The 10,440-nt window shown below is 37.5% G+C and overlaps 1 long non-coding RNA gene across 1 annotated transcript; it reads right to left on the bottom strand.

Moving 5' to 3' along the window:
• Positions 1 to 6,384: 6,384 nt before the first annotated feature.
• On the bottom strand, positions 6,385 to 8,912 carry LOC113616884 (uncharacterized). Its single transcript, XR_003431442.1, has 2 exons — positions 7,391 to 8,912; positions 6,385 to 6,620 (listed from the first exon to the last, which is right to left on the bottom strand). It is a non-coding gene; the product is annotated as an uncharacterized LOC113616884 (long non-coding RNA).
• Positions 8,913 to 10,440: the final 1,528 nt, after the last annotated feature.

Here is a 10,440-nt window from a genome sequence, read left to right as displayed (position 1 = left end):
TTCTTCAGGGTGATCACAATATGGTAATGACCTTGAGGTATCACTAAGAAGCAGGAAGGTGTGAGTCTTCCTTTGGTGCCAGAGTGAAATGCGAGTTGGAGTTGGAGTTGGAAAAGAGGCCCACAACCAAGTGATAGAGAGGAAATGTGAGGTCATCGGTGAAAAACCAGGTTGAAGTTAAGGTGAAGAGGCATGAGGAAATGGGCAACTGTTACAGTATTTCAAAGATCATCAAGAAGCATATCCATAAATGTAGTTTGTATTGCAATCTGCTGAAAAAAGACAAATATCCTGGCCTGGCCTTCATGGAGATTGTATTTTATTGATTCTGATAATAGATTATTGTTGAAAAGGGCCTCCTATAAATTATAACCATGCAAAGGCAGCAAGATAATTTTTTTTCTTTATGTATGTGTTTCCCATTCCTACTCACTTCTATCTTAGGGGAAGAGAAAATCACAAAAAGCAAAAATGTCAATTCTCAGCTATTCATTTTCAAAATAATTTTTTTCCCAAATTCCAGTAGAGGCAATAGGTTAACTGTTAAGATTTGTAAGGCTCAAAATGCTAGATTTTTACAAAGTGTCGCCAAATTTTATTCCACAAATAATAGCTTTGCAAAGAATATATGGTGATGCAAAGTTGGAAAAAGCTGGTTTTTCTTCCGTGAATGGCTTCACTGTGTTGGGAGAAGAGGCACAGAAGAAATCAAAGTAATTAAACATGGGGTGAGTTTTCCTGATAGGGGACTCTAGTGCTTTAAAATAGACTAGATAATCCTAGGGATAATCTGAGGGTAGAACAGACCAATGCCTCATTTCCAATCTGGTACCCTGGAAGAAAACAGTGTATTTTCTTTAAGGTCTTGAGAGGTTTTTCTTCTGCTTTGTTTTGGTTTTGGTTCATTTTGTAATCAACCTTATTAAGGTATCATTTACATACAATAAAATGCAGACATTTTTAGTCAACGGCTCAGTGACTTTTAATTAATGTATACATTTGTTTAACTACCACCCCCATAAAGATAGATAACAATTCTAAAACCCTAGAAAGTTTCCTCCCAGGCTTTTGCAAAAGTATCCCCATCTCCCACCCCAAGGCCACCACGGATCTGTTTTTTATCTTTAGAGATGACTTTTGCCCAGTTTAGAATTTCATGTAAGTTGAATAATACAGTAGGTGCCCTTCTGATCTGGCTTCACTTGCTCAGCATATGGTTTCTGAGATTCATTCATGTTGGGATGTTTTAAACCAGGACTTTAGCCTGGGTGGCTGATGTTGTCTGAAGGCACCTATAGGTACATCTGAGTCTCTGGCATTGTCACTGTCTGTTCTTGGCTCAGTATTTTCAACTTTATAAGAAGCACAAGGTTGAAGTAAGGAAGATCATTGTCAGTATAATGGAAGTGAAGTGGGTTCTGTTATATAATATTCTCAGCATAAATTGATCTGCTTGGAATCATTGTGTTGATAATGGACAAGGATACTCCTCCTCCAAAAATCTTGATACTATAAAACTTCTAAAGGACGATGTCCTAGGACTCTTTTAATTTTCATGTTTTGGGAAACATTTCTGGAGAATTCAAATGCTCGCAACCTGAAAGAAGCAATTATTCACCTGAAGCCTAACTCTGCTAAAGTTGAGTTGTCTGACCTTTACATGCTGATAGAACCCAAATAGCCTTGCAAAACAATGCTCTCTTGTTGGATATAAGCATATAGATTGTTTAAGATGGACATGTATATGCAGTAAAGTGAAAAAACAAAGAATCTTTGAGTTTCCCTTGCTGGGTTTTTTTTTTTTTTTCATTTAAGTTTCTATAGCATATGCTAATAATTCAGGGAAACCTCAGGTTAGCTTTAGGTCCACTCTATATAAATGTTGAAGTACTCCATACCCACCTTTTTTGTACCTTCCTTCTTTTCTTCCATCTTTCCTTTCTAACTTCTTATAATCCATTATACTTAATCCTGCATTTGCTGAGGTGGCAATTAGTGTAGGAAAATACTGTGAAATTTTGCTGTTCAGAACGCATGTTGACCAAATTCTATATTGAGAAAAGGTCTGAATTTACCCAGAGTAACCCTTTCTCAGCGTCTCTGAATAAAGGGCATAGAAACTGGGCTATATATAATATCCTGACAGGTATGTAGAACTCATAGCAATTGCCCTAAAGAGCTTACCTAGCGTAGATGCATATGAATGCATTTAATAATTGCTTTATTGGCAGCAGTGCCAACCTACACAGTCTGTTTGGTTTTATATTATTCTCATTACCTGCTGTTTACCACTGTTTACATTGCTAATGGTGTGGTTTCTATGGCTTGTGAATTTCACGGCCAAATAATATGTAATTTATTGCACACTTTAGTGTAGAAGATGGAGACTCCATAACTTTTCGTGTGCTCTTTGCCCCTTTGGAATGTATTACACTGAGATCAGGCAAAGTAATAAATTTATTTCAGATGTGCGGGATAGCTAAACATCAATTAGGACTGATGGGCAATATTTCTGCTTCCAGCAACACAACAGTTTTTAAAGACTAAGCCATTGAACGTGGAGTCACTGAACATGGGACTCAGTTCACTGGGATCCTTATTAGAACAATAAAGGACAACTTGGATTGGATTTGTGTGGCTTATTCAAGTAGTAACTAATCAGCTACACCTTGGTGAACTTTATTTGTCACAATTGTTTGGTATTTTATTAACTCTCTTCCCCTTCTTCCCCGACTCTCACGAGAACGGATCATGAGTATCTTAAAACATACTAAGTCATCTTCCATCCCTGTTAATCTAACTACAAAAGCACACTTTCCTTATCCAATGTAACTTACTGTCTTTTAGAGTGGCTGGGGTTTTAATTCTCTGCAAAATTAAAACCAGCAAAGAGAAACATTTTCAAGGAGTCACCACGTTGTAGCGCTTTAGAAAGAAGACTTTAGAACTAAGGGCAACTATATCATTTTATAGCTAAAGCACCTGAGGCCTAAAGTAGGCAGGTAACCATCGAGGTCAGGGAAAGGGGTTGAAGATCAGGTTTCCAGAAAGAGTCTAGAGGGACTCAATCTGAGCAGGTCACAAACTGAAAGGAGGCCACGAATGTTCTGGGAAGGCTGGCATCTGGCCTCAAGTGTGGGATTCAGACAGGGAGTGGACCCGGGGGGAACTGAGCTTCTGCAGTAGGCAGAGAAGTCCACGTCCTCTCCGGAAAGTACCACTGATATCAGGGAGTTGAGGGGAAAGAGCAGAATTCCAGTCCACCTGAGAAAGCAGGCCAGTCTGATTAACTCTGAATTTAGGCTTATTTCAGATACTTCTTGAGAAAGAAGTTGGACAAGAGCAAGTCCCACGCAGCCTCTTTTAAATCCATGCCCAGTATTTTCTGGTGGAGCTGCTTAAACCCTCCAAGTGACTCCAGTATTTTAATTTCACTCTGTATTTAATTCCGACAGTTCTATGACTGATTATTTAATGGGCAAATAAGTAGGGTCACAAAAGAGTGTGAATGTATTTTACAGGATGAGGATGGGCGGAGTGGAGCAGTCTGGAATAGGACACCAATAAAAAGAGATCTTGGTAAAGAAGAACGTCTATTAGAAATGGAGAGGAATTCGCAAGGAAATTAGTGCCTGACACCACGCCCTTCTCTCTGCATGTTTAGAAGCTAGTTTCTAATTTTATTTTCGTAGGAGCTGTCCCTGTGATGAATTGTCTTTTACCTCCACACCATTTATCACATGGACATATTGTGAAGTTTGTGTGAGAGAAAGCAAGTATTAGAATGTGTCGTGCAAGGAGCTATAAACACTTCCTGGAACAATCTAGGGTAGAAGGAAAAGCAAAGGAAGGTGGAAACAAAGGAGAAAGACAGCTAATGATGCTGGAGTCTCTCGCTGGGATTTGTGGTATGTCGTTTTGAAACTAAGTACAGAAAGTCAGAACTTGACTGATTGTTTCCTGATCACGGTTTGTTTTCAGTTTTGCTTTTTTCTTGCTCTCTCATCAGTTATTCCAGCCAGTGCCATGTCATTTTCAGTTTCAGTAAGCATGCCTGTCTTGTTTCCATTTGCATTATTCATGCAAACGTTGATTGAACTGATGACCCCGAGTTATCAAGGAAACATTAGATACACCAGTAGATACATTTCTTAATTTTAGAAAAAAATTACCGAGTGAAGGTTAAAATAACTCCTCTTCAATTTGTCATTTTAAAAAAACTTCTCGTAACATACAATACCTCATTGCCTAACAATGCCAGATAAATGAAGAATTCCTATGTATTCATGAATGCAGGCTAGTCTGTATATTTTTTGGCAGGTATGACCGTTACCGAGGGTAACGGCCTTGTTTGCCGGCCATGTCCTGTCTCCTAGATAGTTGTAGTTTCTGTTGTCTTTCAGTTGGTCCATTGGATATCAGAGGTGAATTTATAAAACTATACTTCCCTTTACACTTACTTTGTTTTGTTTTGTTTTACTTGAAGTATAGTTGATTGACAATGTTGTGTTTCAGGTGTACAGCCAAGTGATTCCGATATATGTATTTCTTCTTCAGATCCTTTTCCATTATAGGTTATTACAAGGTATTGAATATAGTTGCCTGTGCTATACAGTAGGACCTCGTAGTCTATCTACTTTATATATAGTATACACTTACTTTGTGTGATCCACGCTGGTCAGACCACATGATTATTTTCACTTCTGATATAATTTTTTCAGGTCCAACCTCAAATCTTTGATAAGAAGATATTTTTTAGCATGTGTGTGCTCTAAATCCAACAGTAGTTAGCAGACATATGGTTTTGCACTAGGTATTCTTTGCTTTTTTGTTCTCGGCCAACCAACTGAAAATTAGCATTTATTTCCTGGGCGGTTTGCTAGATGTTTATGACTATAATAAAAGTCTTACATTTTGTCTCATATCTTAAAACACAATCTGAATTAGCAATGGGTATTGTGCTATACATAGGCGCTATGATATAAATATTGTATCTAATTTCAAAAACATATAGCCTAGAAGGGAACACAGACACACAAGCAGCAATTATGGCAACTGCATTTGTTTACTAAGTGAAATAGTACTGAGATGGGTAAAGTGCTAGCAAGTCTTGAACAGCCAAATCAGCTTCAAAAACAGATGCGCAGTTCTTTCAAAATCTTTTTAACATTTTTCCATCTACATGTAGAATATAACTTAGCATAAAAACGGTACAGGTTTTATTTTAAGTAATGTAGCATTTTGACATCCTCATAATGAAATTAAATCCAGAAGGAGGTTTCTCTCCATGATCTCTTGAAATGGTCCTTGATCATCCACAATGTTTCCCTTCAACACAAAGGTGGTAACAAGGGCAGGAAACTCCAGCATTATTAAAGTTTCATAAAGCAAAGTCAATTTTAAGAATATAATGTCCCCAAACTGATAAAGGTCTTGACAGAAAATTTCAAGGGAAGCATAAATTGTTTTTTGTTTGTCAGAGGGCAAAAATATTTAGGTTGAGTTAATGAATGGTAGAGTTTTTGAGTGGAGAGTGTCCTTAAAATATTATGTAGATCTGTACTGTCAACAGATGCTAGCCACGTGGCATTATTTATATTTCAACAAACTTAAAAATACGATTAAAAAATCAATTCCTCAGTTGCATTTGCCATATTTCAAAGATGTTTATTAGCTCCATGTAGCTACTGAATACTGCATTGCATGGTACAGATATAGAATATTTTCATTATCAACAAAAATTTTATTGAGCAATACTAAAATTATACCCAGATATTCACAGAGAAGGCAACCAAGTCTCAAGGAAATAATATAACTTCCCCAAGATCACACAGCTGTGTTTTTAAAGAAAAACAAAATGACACAAAGGAAATAGTAACAGAGGCATTAACGAAACCCAGTAAGTTTCTGGAGCAGTCAAAGTAGGGTTTAAAAGTGCATACTTAGCTGTTAGCAGGGTTGAAGCTCTTGATGGTTGGTAAGATCTAACTGCCTGAATTTGGACATTAGCATTTTATGCAATGAATTAAAAGCAAAAAATCCTTTCAGCGAATGGCTGCTCCATAGTTTTAGCCACTGCCGTGATTCCATAGTTTTAGCCACTGCCGTGCTTCCAGGTTATGTTTATCACTTTCATGTACAGGGCACTACTGTGAAATGTGACGGTTTATCTGACCCCAGAGAAATCAAGAAATCTTGTGGGGGTTATGGCTATATTTGAAAAGGTTGATTTTTAAATGCAACATGCAGACTGGCCCTGTTTTAAAAGGGATTCCTGCCATCAAATAATCAAAATGTAAACTCTCTTCTTACCTTGCAAAAGTCAAAGATAGTCCCTGCATCTTTATTATTTCAGTGAAATCCAAATATTATTTTTCCATTCTCTAACTTGTTTTCCTCACAGTGTGATCAACTATTGCCAAGGAAGGAAAGGTTAGATTTATCAGTCAAAGTTTGCTAAAGGCCCCCTAGGTAAGTGAACCCTCAGGAGAAACAATCGTCATGTATTCTTTTTCTGTTGTTTCAGTATCTTCGTAAAGAGTTATTTCAATATGCTTGGTTCTGTAGCAGAGGTTCTGTGAAGTGCTTATCTTCCTCAGAGGTCCAGAAAGCCTGCGAGTCTGTGGGTAAAGATGGGTAAGGAGAGAGAGGGAAGGAGGCTAGATAGAGGCTCAGTGCTGAGACAAGGACAGTGTTCTAAAGCGTCCAGGGGGTGAGGCTGGGGTGCACAAACACCCACGACTAATCTAGACAGAAACTGAATAATCAAGGGGACGACCACTGTGAAGCCATGTGGTCACCTCTCCCTCTAGAAATAAATATTGCCCTCAGTAAGTCTCCCCCCTGCCCCAGAAGAGCATTAGGAAGGTCTGGAGAGGTGGATTATTGGCAGAAATGGAAAAAGCATATTGAAGGGATTAGCCTGGAGCAGAGAGCCCAAGAAACCCAAGCCAGTAGATGGAAGGCAGACTTTTCCTGGAAGTCTCCAAGCCCAAGTCAAGTTCTGGGACCACCAAGTACAAGTCAAAGAGTGCTCATGTAACCCCTTGGGGCCCCCACGGGAGTGGAGGAAGACTGGACAGAGAGGGAGAAGGGGCCATTGAAGGTACAGTATTTACTATGGGATTTAACTCCTCAAAGGCCTCCCAGTAGCTTCAGATCTGCTCAAGAATCCTTCATGTCCTGCTGGTTTGCAGCGAGTGGCTCACAGCTTCAAGGCCTCCTCTGCCAGATGGAGAACTATTTCAAACATCCTGCCTCTATTTTGTACTCTAGCAATGCAGACAGGAAACGTGACCCCATTTTTAGGTTCTAAAGAGAAATTCTAAGTACCTGAAAGACTGAGGAACATGGTGGCTTTTATTTAAGATGTGGAATAGAGAGCACATACCTGGACTTGGGCCTGCAGCAGCACCGAACTGAACCAAGAGTTCCCTTTATTTTCTCTCGCATCTCTGTTCCTCCTTTTCTCTCTGCTGGATTAGCCATAGGGACTCCAAGTTCTTCATTGTGCGGTCCTGGAACCAAGATTCTCCTGGGAATTATAAAGCTATTCACCTTCTACATCGAGCACTTCTTATTTATTCCCCAGCAACGTAAGTCATCCTTAAGAGGGGTCAGGGTGCTAGCTCTTAAATATATATTAGTCATCCCTTTGTACATTAAATTCTCTTTCTTGGAGACTGCTCCTGAGATGGTGTTCACCGTGCTCCCAGCTGGCCTCCTGAAGTTCTGCCCTGCCTTCCCCAACAGGTACAGTTCAGGAGCTGCCTACCTCAGGGTGATAAGTTCTCTTCTAGTGGCTTTATTCCTTTCCCTTTTACATTTAGAGAGTATAACTGGAATACATAAACTTCTCTGTGACCACAGCTTTATTTGCAACCCACAGGTTTTGTTATGGCATGTTTTCATTATCATTCAATTAATAAAATTCTAATTCCCATTGCGACTTTATCTTTGACCTACATAATGATCAGAAGTATGTCTTTAATATCCAACTATTTGCTAAAATATTGGTTATATAGGTTTAAATTTCTTGCTTATTCGGAGTCTTGTTTTATAACCAGAATATAGTCAATTTTATAAATGTGCCACGTGCACCTAAAAATTCTGGGGGATATATATATTCCATCATTGTTGGTACAGTGTTTTATATAAATTTAGGCCAAAGTTTTTAATGATGGTATTCAGATCTTCTATAATCTGCTGATTTATTGTTGTGGTTCTATGTTACTGATCTAGGTAATTCAGATTTTTCTATTTCTACTTAGATTTTTGGAATTTCCCTTCATATATTGCATTGAAGTTTAGATTTATAATATATTCCTTGTAAAGTAACAGTGGGTTTTATTATCCTGCCTTATCGCCAGTGATACTTTTTGCTTTCAAATCTATGTTAACATTAAAAAATCTTCTTCAATTTTGCTTATTGTTGTTATAACATAATTGTTGAATCCTTTCATTTTCAATCTGACTCTTGTCTCTTGTAGGTGGCATAGAATTAGGTTTTTTGTTTGTTTCAATAATCCTTGTCCTTTGAGTATTTACAGTTAATGTATTTTCTTACAGATCGTTTACTCCTTGTTTACTATTTGTCCCACCTTGTTATGTTCCTTTTGCTCTTCTTTCTTCCTTTGAGATTTCTTCAAATTCCATTTTCCCTTGTATTAGCTTGTTATTTTTACATAAGTAGCAGTTACACATGTACCATGACTTATTAGCTCTTTTACTGCTTCTCAGGCAATGCTGAGATCTTAAATTTCTTTTACTATATTTTCCTCTTCCATTTATTTTAATGTATTCTAATTTTTGATATATTTTATTATTACCCTTTTGTGTTGTTAGATTTTATTTAGGTTTATCCACTTATTTATCCTTTCTGTTATACATAATTCTTTATAAAGTCTTTATTTTCATCTGTGATAATCTTACTTCTGCCTGCAGGTCTCCCTTTATAATTTAATTCAGTCAGTTCTGATGAGAAAATATTTTCTAAATTTTGTTTTTCTGCAAATTTCCTTATTGCATCTTTCCTTCCAAACAACATTTTCTCTGCCTCTAGAATTCCCAATGGGCAGCTCTTTTCTTTAGCACTTAAAAATGTTATTCCATTATTTTCTAGTATCCATTCAGTTTCGCTGAGAAGTAAGCTGTAATCTTAATCCTATTGTTCCTTTGAAAGTAATCTCTCTTTCGTCCGGCTGCTTTTAAGATGTCATGTTTTTCTTTGCTATTCATGAATTGTACTGTGGTGATCTTAGGTGTGGTTTTCTTTGTATTTGTTCTTGTTGCATTTTTTTTAGTGCTTATTGATTTATGGCTCCATATATTCCTTTTAGTTTTAGAGAACTCTCAGCTGTTAATATTTCTGAAATATTGTTTTCATCCCAATCTCTCTCTCCTTTTTTCTTTGGACTCCAGTTTACACATATGATAAAAATGTTTACTGTGGCCCATATGTCTCAAATGCGCTTATGTGTACTTTTTATTCTTTTCGTTTCCCGTGCTTTAGTCTTAATATTGTTACTACTCTATCTTCCAGTTCACTTACCTCTCTTTACCTGTGTCCAATCCACTACCGAGTTTTAAATTTAGTATAATTTTTAATTCTATCAGTTCAACTTCAATCCGTTTCTAGTTTCTAGTTGTCAAGTTAAATTCTCCACCCTGTCATCTATTTTCTTGAACTTGATAATATTTACCAAATATGTATGAACTTTAATGTTTAGGTCATCTATGATTCTGATTCTGTTTTGTTTTTTATTCTAACTCTCCTTTTCTTGGTAGTCTTGGTGGTTCTTCAGTGAATACCAGACTTGGGATATGACAAGTTGTAGAGAATCTGAATTACATTACAGTTGCCCTTTGGACAACCTGGGTTTGAACTGCACAGATCCACTTATACATGGATTTTTTTTTTCAATAAGTAATACAGTACTACATGAGCTGTGGTTGGTTGAATCCTCAGATTCAGAACCACAGATAAGAAGGGCCGACCATAAAGTTATATGTGGATTTTTGACTGCACAGGGAGTCAGCGTCTCTAACTCCTACATTGTTCCAGGGTCAACTGTATTTTCTTGAGGAGAGAATTTCCTATTCTTAGGTAGGGAGCAGAGGGGAAGATCACCTCAGTCACCTGGACCAACTTCATACTCATTTACCTTCTTTATAAGGTTCAAAGTAGATGTTGCCTCAACCTTCCTAACACACAGACACACACACACACACGTAGAGACTTCCAATGTCCTAATTCATATCATTAGTTTTCCATTGGGCCACAAATCTTTCATAGGTTCTGAACCCCAATTTTGTCTCTTCAGCATTATGAGCCAACTAAGTCTTTGCTTTGACTTCAGTTAGCTTTTGTTTGACTTCTTAGCATCTTGTCTTGTCTACCTATTATACATGGAAAATACTGCAAGGGAACACTGTTGCTGA

The sequence above is a fragment of the Aethalodelphis obliquidens genome, unplaced genomic scaffold (assembly GCF_003676395.1).
Source record: "Aethalodelphis obliquidens isolate GAN/ISIS:26980383/991018 unplaced genomic scaffold, ASM367639v1 scaffold755, whole genome shotgun sequence".
NCBI classification, from domain to species: domain Eukaryota; kingdom Metazoa; phylum Chordata; class Mammalia; order Artiodactyla; family Delphinidae; genus Aethalodelphis; species Aethalodelphis obliquidens.
This window is presented reverse-complemented; position numbering and strand designations above follow the sequence as displayed.